Raw genomic sequence first — 22,997 nt, 5'->3', positions numbered from 1 at the left:
AGGCCTCCCCACTTCCAAATCCAATCCCTGTTCCCAGATCCCAGCCCAAGCCAGAGCCCTACCTAGTAGAGGACATAGATGAGCCAAGGCTATCATGTAGAAACAAACATAGTTTAATGGCTTTGCTTTGGCATTTTGCATTATATGAAGTCACGACCAAGCATTCCAATGCTCTCTCTCTATTCTTGTCCATCTAAATCACCTTCTGAGAAGAGTTTATTCCTCATCAGGAAAAGAGGAGAGTAAAATGGAATGGTAAGGAAGAAATGTGAAGTCAAAAAAAAAATGTAAGCCGGGCGCGGTGGCTCAAGCCTGTAATCCCAGCACTTTGGGAGGCCGAGGCGGGTGGATCACGAGGTCAAGAGATCGAGACCATCCTGGTCAACATGGTGAAACCCCGTCTCTACTAAAAATACAAAAAATTAGCTGGGCATGGTGGCACGTGCCTGTAATCCTAGCTACTCAGGAGGCTGATGCAGGAGAATTGCCTGAACCCAGGAGGCGGAGGTTGCGGTGAGCCGAGATCGCGCCATTGCACTCCAGCCTGGGTAACAAGAGCGAAACTCCGTCTCAAAAAAAAAAAAAAAAAAAATGTAAAATATAAAGAATAAAAAACATGTATCAAATTATAGGTATCAGGAGTGGGCAGATAATATATTTTAAAAAGCTACCAAGGGATAAGAAAGGGACAGAAATAAGTTGGAAAATTAATGATGGCAAATATGAATCTACATACTCATATGTAAAAAATCACCTCAGTTAAGGTATTTTTAAAAATCTAATTTAATATGACATTAGCCCAAATCCCATGACCAGATTGATACAAAGTTTAATCTCAGTCATATTGGAACTTTCTGACCTTCTTTACCCCTTATCTCATAAAGTATTTCAAGGGAATTAGAAAATATTATGGGTAGCACCTATCTTCAGTCTACTGTTGTTACCACTGATATTCCTATTTTTCTTGCTAAATTTTGGAGGGTTCTTCTATTTCTTTGGGCATGTGAATTTCTGCTGAAGCTAGGTGACCAGTCAGCCAACTTTCCTCCCAAGTTCTGTTGCCTTCCCCAATCCTACCTCAGGTCCCCACCCCTTGTAAAGCCTGCTGACCACCAAACTCTTCTGTGGCTTTAAAAATTCCACCTTTTCAGCTGGGCATGGTGGCTCAGGTCTGTAATCCCAGCACTTTGGAAGGCCGAGGTGGGTGGATCACGAGGTCAAGAAATCGAGACCATCCTGGTCAATATGGCGAAACCCTGTCTCTACTTAAAAAAAAAATACAATAATTAGCTGGGTGTGGTGGCATGTGCCTGCAGTCCCAGCTACTTAGGAGGCTGAGGCGGAAGTTGCAGTGGCCAAGATCGTGCCATTGCGCTCCAGTCTGGACAACAAGAGTGAAACTCTGTCTCAAAAAAAAAAAAAAAAAAAAAATTCCACTTTTTCTTCTCTCTCTCAATCCTCAAAAATCATACACCTCTCTCCATTACTTGCAAATATAATCCCTTTTTGAGCTCAGGCTATTGGAAAACAAATGACACAGAGGGAAAGTTGTCTATGTAGAGCTCAAGGAACCTAAGAGGTCTGACTACCTTCTTGGAGCTGAGGGATTGGGAAAAACTCTGAGAAAAAAATACAGATTTATATCTCAACAAATTGTCCTTTTGCTAAGATATCAGGGGAGTCTTGCATAGCCTCAGCCAGCTTCGGCACCTTGATTAGACCCCCGATGGATCACACAGGGATGGGTACTTGTACTTCCCAGACGCAAGAACAGGGCTGTAGGAATGAAGACCCCTGTCCAAGTACCACTGATTCACAGTGTTGGCAGTGCAATGCAATGCAATGCAATGTGGCCAACTTTGGATAAATAACCACTCACCACCATTGGCACTCACCAAAACCCCACTATTAGCTATGGTTTATAATAGCTCAAAAATCCAGTGAGCTCTGAAACTGAAGAATAATGGTGGAATAGTACTTTGATTTTACTGGTTCATGCACAGGACAACTGTTCCAGAGAGACTCCTCAAGTCACCTATTTCCAACCAGAGAGAAATATAACATCAGAGAAGACAACCAGGATAACCACCTTTGAGGTCGATTAACCTGGAAGGTTGCCCTTTCCTGAGGGCAAACAGGGAGCAATGAATTGTAGGGAAGCTAGCATGTGGCTAGGGCTCCCTGGCTCTTTCTGACGTTTAAGTCTGCTGGCCATGGAAGCAATAAATACAGGACCATAGCAACTTCCTTTTGGCTGGCTCTATCCATACACTGGAAACTAATAGGGAAGCTGAGGCTATGTTCTATGTCCTTCAGATGGAGGTGAGGGGTAGGAAGAGAGGGAAGCTGGTAATAAGTTGCTGTGACCCAGCCTGCAGCTTATCAGCAGAAAGAGAGTTTTCAGTTTATTCTGAATGGTAACTCCAGGTCTTGGGGCTTACCGAGAGGTTTTACCAGGAAGAGACCACATGCTTAATAGATCTTAGTTGTACATGAAAAAGACAATGAAGGTGAGGAAGAGAAAGCAGTGAAGAAAATAAAATCAGAAGTGGTAGATTTCTTTTTATGAGAAGACCAAAACTAATATTCAAAAAGGAAATACTCTAGGAAGTAAAAGTGCAAACAAAAATCCAAGAAAACCAAGAAGAACGGTACATATGTGGGCCTCTTTGCAGCTACTTCACAATGGGAAAATATACCTGGGGGTTATTTTCACAGTTTGAGGAAGCTCCATAATGTGAACATTTTATTTTATAAGAAAGCATTAATATAAGCTGCTTTAAATGCTTTGATGATCAAGGGAGGTAGAAATAAGTAATTAAACAAATATAATTTAAAGTTATCTACCACAACATATATAAAACATATTTATCTTAGAGATGTTCAGCATATTTCCTATATAATTTCTGTGAGCTTTAAGGAACTCGCCACAGGATTTGACTGGCTTAGAATCTTTCGTCACCATTTGCAACCCGGAAATCTATCTGACCTGTAGAGATCCTTGTTAGCTATATGTATTAGAGTAATGCTTGCTCCATAATGCTTATTCTCATGAAGCAGCCTGAGGAGGAGGTATAATTCTCACAGGCTGATGTATTCAACAGATCAGGGTAAGGTTTAGGCAAAGTTCCCATTTTCCTATCTAGGTTGTGGTTACGGCAGGGCGGACTTCTACCCCTGTACCTTCTGGGAGATCTGCTGGCAGGTTTCCAGCAGAAACTATAGAAGAGGCCCTTGACCTACTTTCACATGCTGCTGGGCTCACATTTGACATGACTTCCAGCATCTTGCTAATTGTCTTTACTCTCAGCTTCTGACTGTTTTCTCACTTTTTCTTGGCTGCCTCCTGGGATTACCTTGTTCATCCTTGGTTTGTGTTTTACTCTCTGGCTTTGGAATATCATCCATTTTACTTGCTTGTCTGGTTCTCATCCCAGATCATCTCTGCTAGATTCAATGTATCTTGTCTCCTCACCCGTTTTCTCAGAGATACTGTATTGTTTTTTTCCTCTCATTTACCTCTTTCTTCTATGCTACACTCTCCTTCTCAGCCTCTCCTTTATTACTTACACATTTAGAAACTAGAGACTGCTAGATATGTCATTTAAATTCTGCGTAATACCTATCTGTGTTACTGGGCATTGTTAATTTCTCATTGAATATTTGTCAGAGTGAATATACATCAAACTAATTTTCAAGCTACTCAATTAATTGCAATCATAAAAGTAGTTTAGTGAGTCAGGATTTTTTACAGAATGAAATAGAATGTGAAAGAATGGAAAATGCCAGAGGACATAGTAAAACAGAGTATTGTACAGTACTGTTTTGCGAAACTTGTGTTTCACAAAAGTTGGGAATCACAGAATAGGGTTATTTTTTAATACTGTAGGTCATAGTTAAAACATTTGAAATGCATGAATTAGACTGCAGAGTGGGTTAGACACAATTTACCCCCACCCAGGCCTTGTCATTAAGCAGCTCTATTCTCTGGTCATAATGATTGTCTGAGGAAGACACATGTGCCATAAGCCAATTCAATCAGAGTCCTCCTTGAGATTTTTTTTTTTTTCTTCAGTATCAGGAACAATTTTTTCTTTTCACTGGGGAGACTAAATTGATAGAACATGAGTTTAAGATTATATTGGTGGACATGTTGGAGAAACTTGGAGGCAGAGACAATGCCCCTTGTCCCAATGTATCCCTGGACTTTTCCATTACATGAGGCAATCTATTCCTTTTTTGGCTTAAGATAGCTTAAGTTGGACTTTTGCTCTTTGCAACCAAAAAATCCTGGGCAATTTAAAAGAACATGATGAGGAGTGAGAAGAGCTGGATTTAGGCTTGCCAGTGTCACACACTAAATGTATGACTCTTAGAAAATCTCAAAGGCTGCATAGCTCTCAATTTTCTTCTCATCTGAAATAAGAGGAGTGCATCAAATTGGTAACTCACAGTCCTTCTTGGCCATCAGAGTTCCCTGTGGAGCTTTAAAAAATACAGATCTCTTAGCTCCATGTTAGGTTTTCTGAATCAAAGTCTAGAGGAGTGTGGTACAGGCAGGCACTTGTAATTTTTTAAATGACCTTAGATGATTCTGATGTACAACCAAGGTAGTTAAGTGCTAAACTAGGTCATCTCTCTGTTTGTACCCCTAATACTCAGTGCTCTGTGATTCCTCAGAGATCACACAGTCTGATTGAATTTTTAGCTGTTGATATAGTGACAAATATAGAATTTGGACTCACTCTATTTTTGTTGAGCGGCCTAGGATGAATGATGTAATGTAAATGGGAATAATCACTAATAAATAAGTGCTATCACAATTCCTAATTAGCCTTATAGACAAGTAGCAATCACCACTGCATCAATTAAGTGTTCTTAGTGCAGACACCCACGGGATGGTCTGTCATCAGAGAAAACCCTTTTTTTTTTTTTTTTTTTAAAATAAGTAGGGGGTTAAAGGGGAGGAGTGTTAAAGCAAAAACAAAAAGTGCAAAAAAGTTGATGATTAAATTTTCTTTGTGTCGTTACAAAATTTCTAGTACCCAGAAGGGTCACATTTCAGTTCATTCCCGTGTCAAAGCACAAATTTAAATTAGAAATATTAGACTGATCTTTCTTAAGTAATTTTCTCTTGCCCAAAGATTTCATTCTCTATAGAAATGGCATATTTCTGTCATTAATAAAAAACATACAGAGATATGTCTCATTACCCCTACAGATTCGTGTTTATTTTCCTCTTTAACATGCTTCAAGATAATTTATTCATCTGTTCATTGTTTTTCACAGGAACACTAACAAGACTAGCAGACTAGAAATGCTTTGTCTAGGAGAGTGCTTTCTTGGTAAATTTTCATTATGCTTCTCTAACTCCTGCCCTTTGGTGGAAAATGAGTGCATTATGGGATAGCTGCAGGGATGTATACACATCCTTCAAGTCCACATATTCATCAGTTTAACATTCTGGGGGCTCCAGGGCAGTGGCCACAGAGGGGAGAAGGATGTGTAGTGTGTGTTCTTGAATGATTGCTGAAGACCTTTGGGGAGGAGGAAGGAAGATGCATGAGGACAGCCAAGTAGGTAGAATGGGGGAAGCAAAATAGGGGACAGTTTTGCACCTAAGGAAATAACTATTTTTGAAATGTTAGAGTAGCCTCTCAGCCTTGACAATTTTTTTTTCCAGGTTTTGAGGAAACCAGGGTGAGTAATTACAGGTAGTGACTGTGATTGTCAAGATAGTTTTGTAATTAGAGAAACACAAAATATGTCTCATTTAGAGGCACCTCAACTAGAGCCACTGGGTCAACCATCAGTAGGGAAAGGTTAATAGAGTCAGAACAGCCAGCCGAGGTGACACTGAGGACTGTAGCAAAGGTCCGCGATAAGAGAGGATGTTCTTTCCTACTTAAAGCAATGGACTTTCTTTTAAAGCAAATTTGGAAGGAGCAGTCTGGAAGGAGAAATGGATCTAAATTGAATTCTGCAGTAAAATTGAAGGGAGGGGAAGGCCTGGGCATTCACTTGTCAGAGTTTTTAAATCCTAGTTGCTTTCTTAAGTTACTGGAATAAAAAATACTTCAGTGGGAGAAGCAAGATTCTTTTTTTAGACTCATAATATAGTTAGAATCCATTTTTGCCCATGTATAAATCTTATAAAATGGTTTAAGCTGGACAGCTCACTGTCTAAGCAGTCAATGTTTTAATAAGCATGGAGCTGAAATCTTAACTATGTGGAAACAAATAAGCAGCCTTTACTCACGAAAGCATGTAGAAAGCAAAGCATGTAGAAAACCAGCATATATGAATTAAGGTGGGAGTTGGAGGAAACCGTCATCATTTATTTAATGAATATGATAAGCAGTTGGATGCAGCTGCCTTGAGGCATCTGGTATAGATTTATGGGCATCCAAATAGACATCCTGAATTCTAATAAAGGCAGCTGATCAGAATAACTGATTGCACAGACAGTTGTGTTATGTGTGGTTTTCACTTTGTTTTTAAATTTAGAAATGTCTCCCTTATTCTTATCACACCAGTAATAGGTGCCTAAGAAATGTATCTTTAGCTTTTTTTGTAATTCACACCTAAAATGATTTTCAGAATGTAAGAAAAATCCAAGAAGTTTAAATTTTCTATAAAGCCAGGTAATACAGCCTCCTTTTCCCCTTTCCTTTCCTTTTTCTCTTTCTCCTCTCTCCTTTCCTTCGCATTTTATATTAAGGATGTGAAATCTCTCTAAGAAAAATATGACAACTACTTGAAAATTATGCTAAAATGTACTTTTGTTCAAGAAAGCTTTATTCACAGCCCCAATGGATGTGATCTTTAAATACTAACACCATATCTTAGTCTGAATATAAGAATAATTTTAGAAGGGGGAGGATCCAAGATAAGTGCAGTCCCCAGTGAGAACAACACAGAGGCTGAGTGATCACTGCATTTCCAAATGAGTTATTACTGCCCACAGACCAGGAGATTCCTGGGCTGAAAAGCATCATGAATTTCCAGCATGGCTGTTTCAGCTGGTGCAGCGGGTCTCTGCACAAAAACTCACACAAATCTGGGTGGCCGTTTCAACTGGTGCCTAGAATGCCTAGAAGACAGCTGCCCATTCAGCTGAAAAAAAGGGGGCTGAAATAGGGAGCCAGGTGATCCAGCTCGGCAGGTCTCACCCCGATGAAGACCAGCAACCTGAAATGCTCTGGATTGAGAGTTTCGCAGCAAACACAGCAGGACCCGTGATGGTCCACCTCTGTGGGGGAAGGGCGTCTGCCATTGCCGAGGCAGTCTGCCACTACTGAGGCAGTCCACCATTACTGAGGCAGTCCACCATTACCGAAGCAGTTCTAACTATACCTCTGTAAACAAAACCGCAAGAAAGTTCACACAGCAGCAGAATTCACAGCAGCTCAGCAATGCCTCTGCTGGCACTTTGTGACTAGGCTACCTCCTTGCTGGGCAGGGCATCTCTGAAAAAAGGCAGCAGCATGTCAGGAGCTTATAAATAAAGTTCCACCTTCCCAGGACAGAGAACCTGGGGAAAAAGGTGATTATGAGTTCCGCAGCAGACTTAAACCTACCTGCCCAGCACCTCTGAACAGAACAGTGGAGCTCACAGCTCAGCACTTGAGCTCTGATGAGAGACAGGCTGTCTCCTCAAGCATCTCCCCAACTCCTGTATATCCAAAGAGACACCTCATAAAGGAGAGCTCAGGCTGACATCTAGCGGGTATCCTTCTGGAATGAAGATAACAGAAGAAGAAACTGTCAGCAACCCATACTGTTCTGCAGTCACCACAGGTGATCCCCAGGCAACCAGAGTCTGGAGTAGACCTTCAGCAGTCCTATAACAGAGGGGCCTGACTATCAGAAAGAAACTAAAAAACAGAAAGATATAACTTCAATATCAACAAAAAGGAAGTCACTCAGAGATGCCATCCGAAAGTCATCAACTACAAAGACCACAGGTAGATAAATCCACAAAGATGGGAAGAAACCAGTGCAAAAAGGATGAAAACACCCAAAACCAGAACACCTCTTCTCCTCCAAGGGATCACAACTCCTCACTGGCAAGGGAACAAGGCTGGATGGAGAATGAGTCTGATGAATTGACAGAAACAGGCTTCAGAAGGTGGGTAATAACAAACTTCTCTGAGCCATAAGAACATGTTCTAATCCAATGCAAAGAAACTAAGAACCTTGAAAAAAGGTTTGACAAAATGCTAACAAGAATAAACAGCTTAGAGAAGAATATAAAGGACTTAATGGAGCTAAAAACACAACATGAGAACTTCACGAAGCATACACAAGTTTCAATAGCTGAATTGAACAAGCAGAAGAAAGAATATCAGAGATTGAAGATGAGCTCAATGAAATAAAACAAGAAGGCAAAATTAGAGGAAAAAAGGTGAAAGGAAATGAGCAAAGCCTCCAAGAAGTATGGGATTATGTGAAAAGACCTAATCTACATTTGATAAGTGTACCTGAATGTGATGGAGAGAAGAAATCCAAACTGGAAAACACTCTTCAGGATATTATCCACAAGAACTTCCCCAACCAAGCAAAGCAGGCAAACATTCAAGTCCAGGAAATACAGAAAACACCACAAAGATATTCCTTAAGAAGAGCAACCCCAAGGCACATAATCATATTACCAGGGTTGAAATGGAGGAAAAAATGCTAAGGACAGCCAGAGAGAAAGGTCAGGTTATCCTCAAACGGAAGCACATCAGATTCACAGCAGATCTCTTGGCAGAAACCCTACATGCCAGAAGAGAGTGGGGGTCGATATTCAACATCCTTAAAGAAAAGAACTTTCAACATAGAATTTCATATCCAGCCAAACTAAGCTTCATAAGTGAAGGAGTAATAAAATCCTTTACAAACAAGCATTTCCTGAGAGATTTTGTCACCACCAGGCCTGCTTTACAAGAGCTCCTGAAAGAAGCACTAAACATGGAAGGGAACAACCAGTACCAGCCACTCCAGAAATGTACCAAATGGTAAAGAGCATCGACACATTGAAGAAACTGCATCAACTCACAGGCAAAACAACCAGCTATCACCAAAATGTCAGGATCAAATTCACACATAACAATATTAACCTTAAATGTAAATAGGATAGATGACCCAATCAAAAGACACAAACTGGAAAATTGGATAAAAAGTCAAAACGCATTGGTGGGCAGTATCCAGGAAGCCCATCTCACTTACAAGGACACACACAGGCTCCAAATAAAGGGATAGAGGAAGATTTACCAAGCAAATGGAGAGCATAAAAAAAGTGGGAGTTGGAATCCTAGTCTCTGATAAAATAGACTTTAAACCAACAAAGATCAAAAGAGACAAAGAAGGGCATTGCATAATGGTAAAAGGATCGATGCAACAAGAAGAGCTAATGATCCTAAATATATACACACCCAATATAGGACCACCTAGATACATAAAGCAAGTTCTTAACTACCTACAAAGAGACTTGGACTCCCACACAATAATAGAGGGAGACTTTAACACTCCACTGTCAATATTAGACAGATTAAGGGGACAGAAAATTAACAAGGATATCCAGGACTTGAACTCAAATCTGGACCAAGCAAACCTAATAGACATCTAGAGCACTCTCCACCACAAATCCACAGAATATACACTCTTCTCAGCACCACATAGCACCTTCTCTAAAATTGACCACATAATTGGAAGTAAATCATTCCACAGCCAATGCAAAAGAATGAAAATCATAACAAACAGTCCTCAGGACACAGTGCAATCAAACTAGAACTCAGTATTAAGAAACTGACTCAGAACCGCACAACTTCATGGAAATTGAACAACTGGCTCTTGAATGTTGACTGGATAAACAATGAAATGAAGGCAGAAATAAAGATGTTCTTCAAAACCAATGAGAACAAAGACACAACATACCAGAATCTCTGGGACACATTTAAAGCAGTGTCTAGAGAGAAATTTATAGCAGTAAGTGCCCACATGAGAAGCAAGGAAAGATCTAAAATCAACACCCTTTTGTCAAATTGAGAGAGCTAGAGGAGCAAGATTTAGAAAACTCAAAAGACAGCAGAGACAAGAAATAACAAAGATTAGAGCAGAACTGAAGGAGATAGAGACCAAAAAAAACAAAAACAAAAACAAAAAAAACCCTTCAAAAAATCAATAAATCCAGGAGCTGGTTTTTTGAAAATATCAACAAAATAGATACACCACTAGCTAGATTAATAAAAAAGAAAAGAGAGAAGAATCAAATAGATGCAATAAAAAATGATAAAGGGGATATCATCACTGATTCCACAGAAATACAAACTACCAACAGAGATTACTACAAACAACACTATGCACATAAACCAGTAAACATGGAAGAAATGGATACATCCCTGGACACTTGCACCCTTTCAAGCCTAAAACAGGAAGAAGTCAAAACCCTGAATAGACCAATAATGAGGGCTGAAGTTGAGGCAGCAATAAATAGCCTACCAACCAAAAAAAGCCCAGGTCCAGAAGGGTTCACAGCCATATTCTACCAGATGTACAGAGAGGAGCTGGTAAAACTCCTGAAACTATTCCAAACAATCCAAACAGAGGGACTCCTTCCCAAATCATTTTATGAGTCCAACATCATCATGATATCAAAACCCAGCAGAGACTCAACAAAAAAAAGAAAACTTCAGGCCAATATCCATGATGAACATAGATGCAAAAATCTTCAATAAAATAGCACATCAAAAAGCTTATCCATCATGATCAAGTAGGCTTCAACCCAGGGATGCAAGGCTGGTTCAACATATGCAAGTCTATAAACGTAATCCACATAAACAGAACCCAAGACGAAAACCACATGATTATCTCAATTGATGCAGAGAAGGCCTTTGGCAAAATTCAACAGCACTTTATGCTAAACTCTCAATAAACTAAGTATTGATGGAACGTATCTCAAAACAATAATAGCTATTTATGACAAACTCACAGCTAGTATCATACTGAATGGGCAAAAACTGGAAGCATTCCCTTTGAAATCTGGCATTAGACAAGGATGCCCTCTCTCACCACTCCTATTCCATATGGTATTGAAGTTTCCTAGCCAGAACAATCAGGCAAGAAAAAGAAGTAAAGGGTATTCACTTAGGAAAGGAGGAAGTCAAATTGTCTCTATTTGCAGATGACATGATTGTATATTTAGAAGACCCCATCGTCTCAAGCCCCAAATCTCCTGAAACTGATAAGCAACTTCAGCAAAGTCTCAGGATACAAAATCAATGTGCAGAAATCACAATCATCCCTATACACCAATAACAGACTTAAAGAGAGCCAAATCAAGAACAACTGCCATTCGTAATTGCTACAAAGAGAATAAAATACAACTAACAAAGGATGTAAAGGACCTCTGCAATGAGAACTACAAACCACTGCTCAAGGAAATAAGAGAGGACACAAATAGATGGAAAAACATTCCATGCTCATGGTAAGGAAGAATCAATATCGTGAAAATAGCCATATTGCTCAAAGTAATTTATAGATTAAATGCTGTCCCCATCAAGCTACCTATGACCCTCTTCACAGAACTGGAAAAAACCACCTTCAACTTCATATGGAACCTAAAGAGAGCACACATAGCCAAGACAATCCTAAGCAAAAAGAACAAAGCTGAAGGGATAATGCTACCTCACTTCAAACTATACTCCAAGGCTACAGTAATCAAAACAGCATGGTACTGATACCAAAACAGAGATATAGACCAATGGAACAGAAAAGAGTCCTCAGAAGCAACGCCACACATCTACAACCATCTGATCTTTGACACACCTCACAGAAACAAGCAATGGGGAAGGATTCCCTGTTTAATGAATGGTGTTGGGAAAACTGGCTAGCCATGTGCAGAAAGCAGAAACTGGATCCCTTCCTGACACCTTACACTAAAATTAACCCCAGATGGATTAAAGACTTAAACATAAGACCTAACATCATAACAACCCTAGAAGAAAACCTAGGCAAAACCATTCAGGACGTAGGCATAGGCAAGGGCTTCATGACTAAAACACCAAAAGCATTGGCAACAAAAGCCAAAATAGACAAATGGGATCTAATTAAACTCCAGAGCTTCTGTACAGCAAAAGAAACAAGCATTAGAGTGAGCTAGCAACCAACAGGATGGGAAAAAATTTTTGCAATCTACCCATCTGAACAAAGGGCTAATATCCAGAATCTACAAAGAACTAAAACAGATTCACAAGATAAAAACCCATTCAAAAGTGGGTGAAGGACATGAATAGACACTTTTCAAAAGAAAACATATATGATCCCAACAAACATGAAAAAATGCTCATCATCACCGGTCATTAGAGGAATGCAAATCAAAACCACATTGAGATACCATCTCCTGCTAATTAATATGGTGATCATTAAAAAATCTGGAAACAACTGATACTCGAGAGGATGTGGATAAATAGGAACACTTTTACACTGTTAGTGGGAGTGTAAATTAGTTCAACCATTTTGGAAGACAGTGTGGCAATTCCTCAAGGACCTAGAAATAGAAATTCCATTTGACCCAGCAATCCCATTACTGGGTATATATCCAAAGGATTATGACTCTTTCTGTTATAAAGACACATGTACATGCATGTTCATTGCGGCACTGTTTACAATAGCAAAGACCTGGAACCAACCCAAATGCCCATTGATGATAGACTGGACAAAGAAAATGTGACACTTATACACCATGGAATACTACACAGCCATAAATAATGATGAGTTTGTGTCCTTTATAGGAACATGGATGAATCTGGAAACCGTCATTCTCAGCAAACTGACACAAGAACGGAAAATCAAACACCGCATTTTCCCACTGATAGGCGGGTGTTGAACAATGAGAAACATGGACACAGGGAGGAGAGCATCACACACTTGAGTCTGTTGGGGGTGAATTGGGGAGGGACAGCAGGGGATAGGGAGGTTGGGGAAGGATAACATGGGGAGAAATGCCAGACATAGGTGATGGGGGGACAGAGGCAGCAAACCACATTGCTATGTTTGTACCTATGCAACAGTCCTGCATGTTCTGCACATGTACCCCAGAACCTAAAGTGCAATAATATATATATATATATATATATATATATATATATATATATACATAAAGAAAAATAAGTGCATTTTATTCTCCGCAAAAAAAAAAAGCATAATTTTATGAAACAAAGTAACCAATTAAGATTTCAGTTGACTAGACTAAATGTGTTTGCCCTCAGATGTAACTCTTTTCCTTCTCATTTAATGTTCGATTAACAATGTCTAAATATTAAACTTTAAGTTCTGGGATACATGTGCAGAATATACAGGTTTGTTACATAGGTATATATGTGCCATGGTGGTTTGCAGCACCTGTCAACCTGTCATCTAGGCTTTAAGCCCCGCATTCATTAGGTATTTGTCCTAATGCTTTCCCTTTCATTGTCCCCCACTCCCTGACAGAGAGGTCCCAGTGTGTGATACTCCCCTCACTGTGTCCATGTATTCTCATTGTTCAACTCCAACTTATGAGTGAGAACATGTGGTGTTTGGTTTTCTGTTCCTGTATTAGTTTGCTGAGAATAATGGTTTCCAGCTTCATCTATGTCCCTTCAAAAGATGTGAAGTCATTCTTTTTTATGGCTGCATAGTATTCCATGGTGTATATGTGCCACATTTTCTTTATCCAGTCTATCATTGATGAGCATTCGTGTTGGTTCCAAGTCTTTGCTATTGTAGATAGTACTGCATGCAAGAACCATACGTGTGATGTGTCTTTATAGTAGAATGATTTATAATCCTTTGGGTATGTACCCAGTAATGGGATTGCTGGCTGCTGGGTCAAATGGTGTTTTTGGTGTTAGATTCTTGAGGCATCACCACACTGTCTTCCACATGGTTGAACTAATTTACACAGCCACCAACATTGTAAAAGCATTCCTATTTCTCCACATCCTCTCCAGCATCTGTTGTTTCCTAACTTTTTAATAATTGCCATTCTAACTGGTGTGAGATGGTATCTCTCAGTGTGGTTTTGCTTTGCATTTCTCTAATGACCAGTGATGACAAGCCTTTTTTCATATTTCTTGTCCATATAAATGTCTCCTTTTGAGAAGTGTCTGTTCATATCCTTCACCCACTTTTTGATGGGGTTGTATGTTTTTTTCGTGTAAATTTGTTTAAGTTTCTTGTAGACTTTGGATATTAGCCCTTTGTCAGATGGATAGATTGTGAAAACTTCCTTCTATTCTATAGGTTGCCTGTTTACTCTGATGATATTTTCTTTTGCTGTGCAGAAGCTCTTTAGTTTAATTAGATCCCATTTGTCAATTTGTCTTTTGTTGTCATTTCTTTTAGTGTTTTAGTCATGAAATCTTTGCCTGTGCCTCTGTCCTGAATGTCATTGTCTAGGTTTTCTTCTAGGGTTTTTATGGTTTTAGGTCTTATGTTTAAATCTGGAATCCATCTTGAGTTCATTTTTGTATAAGGTGTAAGGAAGGGGTCCAGTTTCAGTTTTCTGCATATCGCTAGCCAGTTTTCCCAACACCACTTATTAAATAGGGAATCCTTTCCCCATTGCTTGTTTTTATCATGTTTGTCAAAGATCAGATGGTTGTAGATGTGTGGTGTTATATCTGAGGCCTCTGTTCTGTTCCATTGGTCTATATCTCTGTTTTGGTACCAGTACCATGCTGTTTTTGTTGTTATAGTCTTGTAGTGTAGTTTGAACTCAGGTAGTGTGATGCCTCCAGCTTTGTACTTTTTGCTTAGGATTGTCTTGATTATATAGGCTCTTTTCTGGTTCCATATGAAAATTAAAGTAGTTTTTTCTAATTTTGTGAAGAAAGTCAATGGTATCTTAATGGGAATAGCATTGAATCTATAAATTACCTTGGGCAGTATGGCCATTTTTACTATATTGATTGTTCCTATCCATGAACATGGAATGTTTTTACGTTTGTTTGTGTCCTTTCTTATTTCCTTGAGCAATTGTTTGTAGTTCTCCTTGAAGAGGTCCTTCACCTTCCTTGTTAAGTTGTATTCCTAGGTATTTGATTCTCTTTGTAGCAATTGTAAATGTGAATTAACTCATGATTTGTCTCTCTGTTTGTGTATTTTTGGTGTATAGGAATGCTTGTGATTTTTGCACGTTGATTTTGTATCCTGAGACTTTGCTGAAGTTACTTATCAATGTAAGGAGTTTTGGGGCTGATACAGTGGGGTTTTCTTAATATATAATCTTGTTATCTGCAAACAGAGACAATTTGACTTCCTCTCTTCCTATTTGAATGTGTTTTGTTTCTCTTTCTTTCCTGGTTGCACTGGCCAGAACTTCTAATACTATGTTGAATAGGAGTGGTGAGAGAGGGCATCCTTGTCTTGTGCTGGTTTCCAGAGGGAGTGCTTCCAGCTTTTGCCCATTGATTATGATATTAGCTGTGAGTTTCTCATAAATAGCTCTTATTATTTTGAGATATGTTCCATCAATATCTAGTTTATTGAGTGCTTTTAGCATGAAGGGGTGTTGAATTTTTATCAAAGGCCTTTTCTGCATCTGTTGAGATAATCATGTGGTTTTTGTCACTGGTTCTCTTTATCTGATGGATTATGTTTATTGATTTGTGTATGTTGAACCAGCCTTGCATCCCAGGGATGAAGCCAACTTGATCACAGTGGATAACCTTTTTGATGTGGGTTGGATTCAGTTTGCCAGTATTGTACTGAGGATTTTTGCATCAATATTCATCATAGATATTGGCCTGAAATTTTCTTTTTTTGTTGCGTCTGCCAGGTTTTGGTATAAGGATAATGCTGGCCTCATAAAATGAGTTAGGGAGAAGTCCTTCTTTTTCTATTGTTTGGAATAGTTTCAGAAGGAATGGTATCAGATCCTCTTTGTACCTCTGGTGGAATCTGTCTGGTCCTGGATTTTTTTTGGTTGGTAGGCTATTAATTGCTGCCTCAACTTCAGCCATTGTTATTGGTCTATTCAGGGATTCGAATTCTTCCTAGTTTAATCTTGGGAGGGTGTATGTGTCCAGGAATTTATCCATTTCTTCTAGATTTTCTAGTTTATTTGCATAGAGTTGTTTATGGTATTCTCTGATGGTAGTTTGTATTTCTGTGGGATCAGTGGTGATATTTTCTTTATCATTTTTAATTGTGTCTATTTGATTCTCCTCACTTTTCTTCTTTATTAGTCTGGCTAGTGGGTCTATCTATTTTATTAATCTTTTCAAAAACCAGTTCCTGGATTCATTGATTTTTTGAAGGGTTTTTTTGTGTCTTTATTTCCTTAAGTTCTCCTCTGATCTTAGTTATGTCTTGTCTTCTGCTAGCTTTTGAATTTGTTTGTTCTTGCTTCTCTACTTATTTTAATTGTGATGTTAAGATGTCAATTTTAGATCTTTACTGTTTTCTGATGTGGGCATTTAGTGCTATAAATTTCCCTCTTAACACTGCTTCAGCTGTATCCCAGAGATTCTCGTATGTTGTGTCTTTGTTTTCATTGGTTTCAATGAACTTGTTTATTTCTGCCTTAATTTCTTTATTTACCCAGTAGTAATTCAGGTGCATGTTGTTCATTTTCCATGTAGTTGTGCAGTTTTGAGTGAGTTTCTTAATCCCGAGTTCTAATTTGATTGCACTTTGGTCCGAGAGACTGTTTGTTATGATTTCTGTTCTTTTGCATTTGCTGAGAAGTGTTTTACTTCCAATTATGTGGTCAATTTTAGAATAAGTGCTATGTGGTACTGAGAAGAATGTATATTCTGTTGACTTGGGGTGGAGAGTTCTGTAGATGTCTATTAGGTCCGCTTGGTCCAGAGCTGAGCTCAAGCCCTAAGTATCCTTGTTAATTTCTGTTTTGTTGATCTATCTAAAATTGACTGTGGGGTGTTAAAGTCTTCCACTATTATTGTTATTGTACAGGAATCTAAGTCTCTTTGTAGGTCCCTAAAAACTTCCTTTATGAATCTGGGTGCCCCTGTATTGGGTGCACAAATATTTAGGATAGTTAGCTCTTCTTGTTGTTTTAATCTCTTTACTGTTATGTCTTTATCTTTTTTGATCTTTGTTGGTTTAAAGTCTGTTTTATCAGAGACTAGGATTGCAACCCCCACCTTTATTTCTTTCCGTTTGCTTGGTAAATATTCTTTCTTTCCTTTATTTTGAGCCTATCACTAAGATCCTTAAGAAGAGCAACCCCAAGATACATAATCATCAGATTCTTCAAGGTTGAAATGAAGGAAAAAAAATGTTAAGGGCAGCCAGAGAGGAAGGTCAGGTTAGCTGCAAAGGAAAGCCCATTAGACTAACAATGGATCTCTCTGCAGAAACCCTACAAGCAGGAAGAGAGTGGGGACCAATATTCAACATTCTTAAAGAAAATAATTTTCAACCCAGAATTTCACATCCAGCCAAACTAAGCCTTATAAGCGAAGGAGAAATAAAATCTTTTACAGACAAGCAAACACTGAGGGATTTTGTCATCACCAGGCCTGCCTTACAAGAGACCCTGAAGGAAACACTAAATGTGGAAAGAAAATACTGGTACCAGCCACTGCAAAAACATACCAAATTGTAAAGACCAATTGTAAAGACACTATGAAGAAACCGTATCAACTAATGTGCAAAATAACCAGCTAGCATTATGATGACAGGATCAAATTAACATGTAATGATATTATCCTTAAATGTAAATGGGCCAAATGTCTCAACTAAAAGATACAGACTGGCAAATCGGATAGAGTCAAGACTCATCCATGTGCCGTATTCAGGAGACCCATCTCACGTGCAATGTCCACTTTTAATTCTGTGCTTGAGCCAATGATATCATAGTCAGTGCTCAGCTCTACCCACAGATTGTGCTACCTGCTGGTAGATCCAAGGGTAGCTAGCTGAACATTACTGGTGGTAAAACAATAGTTATGGTTATGTGTGTGTGTGTTTTTTTTTTTTTTTAAGTACCTATTATTTAAACTGTTGTGGCCTAATTAGGTGACTAAAAGTTAACAGTTTTGATTGAAATAGTAAAGAAGAGAAGTAAAATGCTGTTCTTTAAAATTACAATTTTGTTTTTGAGAGGTCCTGGGCATAGAACACTGTCAGGTATATTCCATCTCTGTTGAATTGACCTCCCACCCAGAATATGGGAAATTATCTCTATAGAATTTATATAATCTCAAGTCTCTCCCACCTTCAAACATGTTGGAACTATTCTTTTGTTCCTCAAATATTCATTAAGATACTGAAGTAGAGATGTTGAAGAAATTAATATGAAGGAGACATGGGCTCTACCATCAAGCCCACAGTTTAGCCAAGAAGAAGGATATTTACAAATACATGTGTGTTAAATTCAGACATGGAAATATGTCTAAATGTTAGACGAGTCTAACTCTACTGAAGAGAGTCAAAGGAAAGCTTAAGAAAATATTTGATTTGGGTTTCAGTTTGAGTTCTATCATAAGGGATGATTACAAGTCTTATAGGCAGACAAGAGTGTTCCTGAAGGCTGGTCCAAAGGTAGGGAGTTATCTCAATTGATTATTCACAGTCAGGTACAGATTGAACTCCTTGTTCTACTCTTTCCCCACTTCTCACTACTGCACTTGACTAGTCTTAAAAAAAAAAAAAAAAGAGTGTTCCTGAAAAGTGAAGTGTCTGTGCAAAGACATAAAGTGTTTGAGAACAGCAAGTACATAGTTTAATTTGGCTAGAACAGATTTGAAGGATTAGAGGTTAATCAAAGAGGAGATGAAAAAGATAGCTGGAGGTCAGATGAAGTTGGTATTTCACCAATGACCAGTGATCCCGAGCCTCAGCAAATGCACACAAATCATATTGCAAAAAAATTCAATATGATTCAGACTCTTTCCCTACTCTCTACCAAAGTTTTCAGGTTAAGAAACACCAAACTGCTAAAGGCAGTGGGGATCACTGAAGTATTATATTTTAAGCCAGAGGCTGATACAATAAAATTCTTGTTTTAGAAAGACCTCTCTTACAGCAGTGTGGAGATTATTAACAGCAATGTGGAGATTATTACTTATCACCTGTGATGTGCCAGGTTTGAAGAGAGACAGATGAGAGGCCAACAGACCCATTACTGTCTCACCCAGATCAGTTTCTTTAAAATCTGGCTCTCATTCCCATAGGTGATTAAAACATACATGAAGGAAACATGTTAGTGTACGAGTGGCATATGTGTTATCGCTAATTTCCAGCCCAGCCTCTTTCACCTGTCACACCAATTGACTTTCTTCCTGACCTATGACCTTTTAAGCCACTGCCTGGATTTTGATTAAAGTCCCTTATTTGACAGGAAATCTCACAGACTAATAATTTGTTATAAAATCCCTTTTGGTACAGTCTCAACATCTCTCACATCAGTGTATGTTTCTCGCAGGCTGCTGATAGCAGATTATCTCTAGTTCCATGGGCTAGTCTCAGACAGTAAGTGAGCCAATGTCATCTCTTCATGAGCTGAGAAAAGACTAAACAAAGATAGGGGTACTGGAGCTAAAGATCTGTCACAAGTTAGAATTAACAGAACTTGGATACTAACTGGATACAGAGGATGAAGATGGCAAGGTGAGGCATTGACAGCTTTCAGGTTTCTGATTTAAGAGACTGAGATGCTTGACAGGTAAAGAGGAAAAGGAAAGCAAGTTAACTCAAAGAGAAATCAGTTTGTTTTCAATCTGTTGATGTTGAACCTTCTTCAGTTTATCCAGGTTCAGTAGGGCATAGTCTGCCTATTAAATGTTGATGAATCCTGGGGTTTGATTCTTGCTTGCCTTTTCTTACCCTTGCAAACAGACTCTGCATAATCTCATCTGTTCTCCTGGCTTCAACTACCACCTGCTAGTCTCTCTGCTTCTATTCTCTCCTCTTTCCAGCTGGATACTCAATGAATATTCATTGAATAAATTAATTATGGTTGAGGGACTCCATCTTCTATAATGCCTCCAGGGTTCTTTTTCTTAATTTATTTTTTTCTGAAATGGGGTCTCACTGTATTGTCCAGGCGGATCTCAAACTCCTGAGCTCAAGCAGTCCTCTCACATCAGCTTCTGCTACCATGCCAGGCTAACAGTTCTTTTTCTAAAATATAAACACAAGTCACTCTGGAGCTAAGATTCATTAATGTAAAATCAACAAATAAAGCTGTGGCAATAGAAGAGTTCACCCAGGGATAATATGTGGCTAGATAAGTAAAGATAATAGAGAAAAGAACCTTGGGTGTCAACAATGTTTAAGAATTACACAGAGGAAAATGAACCCGGGGAAGTTACTGAGGAAGAGTGAAGAGAGAGGAAGGAATAAAACCAGAAGATCCTTGTATGTTGGAAGTTAAGCAAGAAGATGTTTTGGACAGGAGGGCTCATGAGTAAAGTAGCTGTGGTGACAGTCCTATGGATGAGCCCAGCAATATGGATATCCACTTATCAAGACTGATCTAGTTACAGCCATTGCTAAATATCCAGCCAACTATTAACAGAAACCAATACTTAGCTGCCAATATGTTATCATCTCCTCAAAAGGCTGTTGATCACTTGGTGATAAATTGACCACACTGGGCCTCTTTCACTCTGGAAAAGCCAGCAATTTATTCTGACAAGAATAGACACATATTCTGGGATAGATTTGCCTTTCCTCTCCCACAGCCTCCATCAGCACCACTATTCAAAGGTTTACAGAATGTTTGATCCGTAGACTCAGGATCGCACATAATGTCATTTCAAATAAGGGCACTCACATTACAGAAGAGGAGGAGTGGGCATATGCCTATGACTATGTAATTTACTATTCCTATCATACAGGATCACCCAAGAGCGAACAGCCTGATAGAGCTTTGGAACATCCTGATAGAGCTGTGGAACATCCAGTTAAATGTATAGCTGACATGTAAGCTTGGAGATAATACTTTACAATGATGGGAGAAGCAATATAAACTCTAAGTCAAAAAACTTAATAAGATGCTGTGTCCCCAGTAAGAAGAATAGATGGGCCCAGGAAGCAGAGTGTGCAAGCAGGAGTGGCTGTGCTTGCCATCACTCCCAAGTAATCAGTGCTTCCCATCTCTGCAGCTCTGAGCTCTGCAGGTTTAGAAGTTCTGAGTCTAAAAGGAGGGATATGTCTTACAGGGAATTAAATAAAAATCCCTTTGAATTATAAACTGACTGCCACCTGAGCACTTCAGGCTTCTTGTGTCAAGGGACCTGCAGGTAAGAAGGAGAGTCACCATCCTGGAAGCAGGAATTTATCCTAATCATCAAGAAGAGGGAGAAGGGAGGAATATGTTTGATAACTTTGGTGGCCCTCTGGTGGATGGGAAAAGCACAGTAACCTTGTTTGGAGTTGATATGACAGTGAGACCAGCAGAGATGCTAGACAAGCATGAGGTGAATCTAGAATGGATAGTGGGGTAGGGTGATGATGAGTATCAATTGCAGCCTTGAGACTAGCTGGAGTGGCAGGGACACAATTCACTCCCTTGACCTTCTCTGCTAAGTTCTCCCATGAAAAGTAGTCCTAGAGGAGCTGCTATGGAGTGGATCAAGAATACATACGGAGTGAATCAAGCAGCACAAACTGTTCACTAGGGTAAACTCTGTGAGGCACTGTTCAGATCCTTCAATGAAGGATTTGTTGTCCCAGTTGCTGGGAGCGCTGTTTGCAAACCACCTTCAGCTCTCAGCCCTTTCAGGGATTGCCTCAGCCCCTTAGAGTGGCATTGTTTAAAGTCAGGACAGTTTACATGTAGTAACTGATTGATACGGGAGTATAAAAGCCTGGGCATTATGGCCCATCTCATGTTAACTTTGAAGGTCTATTCTAGCTCCAGCATTCCCCTCATGGTCAGCCAAGGCTGATGTTAGGCTTGCACAACAGCTTCACTTCTTCCCTTTCAAATCCAGCTTTCTTTCTCTCCTTTCCACAGGTACTGATCTTAAGGATGAATTTTAGTAAGCATCCTGCGTGCTCAACTCAGGTTCTGCTCCCGAGGGAGCCCAAGTTGTGATACTTCCCTAATGCCTAATCATGTCATTATTTCTGGGTGAGGATCCTCTTCACACCACTGTTCATCACATGTTCAAGCCTGAGATCAGTATTCTCCATAGGGTTCTCAAGCTCTTTGTTTCGGCTAATGGGTCTTTAGTCATAGAATCTTCTCTGAGTGGAGAGCCATCTGGCTTGGCACCTTCTCTCGGGCAATCTCAAACATCTACATTTTCCTTTGCATTGCTGTGATTAAAAAGTAGAGCCTTGGAAGCCAGGTGTGGTGGTTTGTGCTTGTAATCTTAGTTACTCAGGAGGCTGATGTAGAAGAATTACTTGAGACCAGGAGTTCAAGATTAGCCTTGGCAATGTAGCCAGACTCCATCTCTGAAAAAGTGAAAAAAAAAAATAGATGGGCATGCTGATGTCCTGTAGTCCCAGTTACTTGGGAGGCTGAGGCAGGAGGATCACTTGAGCCCGTTCCAGACACTCCAGCCTGGGCAACAGAGCAAGACCTCTTTGAAAAGATGAAAACAAAAAGTAGAGCCTTGAAACACCCTATCAAATTGTCCAGAAGTTATACAGTAGAACACACAGAAAAGGAAATTCAATTCAATTAATGTTTATCGAACATTGTAGTAGGGTGGATGTTAAGGAGGAGTAGGACATGGAAATGCAAGAAAACATGCAAACAAAAAATCTAAAAAGTGTGAAAATAAGTGGCCAAGTAGAAATTAGGCTTCAGCCCATGAAAGAGAAAGAAAAATATGAAAACACCAAAGATTGAGCACCAAGTGGACACAGGGAAACATCCAGGACAGTCTAGACTTCAGGTGATGAGGTTCAGGGAAGGGAAATGGAATACGTCTTTTAAAGACAAACTGTGAACTGTGTCTGTCTCATCCGAGGAAAGCAAAGCCTCTGAGTGTTGCTGATTGACAAGCAATGTCTGAACTTGTCGGATAAACGAGTACTAGACT

The sequence above is a fragment of the Sapajus apella genome, unplaced genomic scaffold (assembly GCF_009761245.1).
Source record: "Sapajus apella isolate SASKATOON/1434 unplaced genomic scaffold, GSC_monkey_1.0 scaffold7, whole genome shotgun sequence".
NCBI classification, from domain to species: domain Eukaryota; kingdom Metazoa; phylum Chordata; class Mammalia; order Primates; family Cebidae; genus Sapajus; species Sapajus apella.
Note: the sequence above shows the minus strand (reverse complement) of the source record.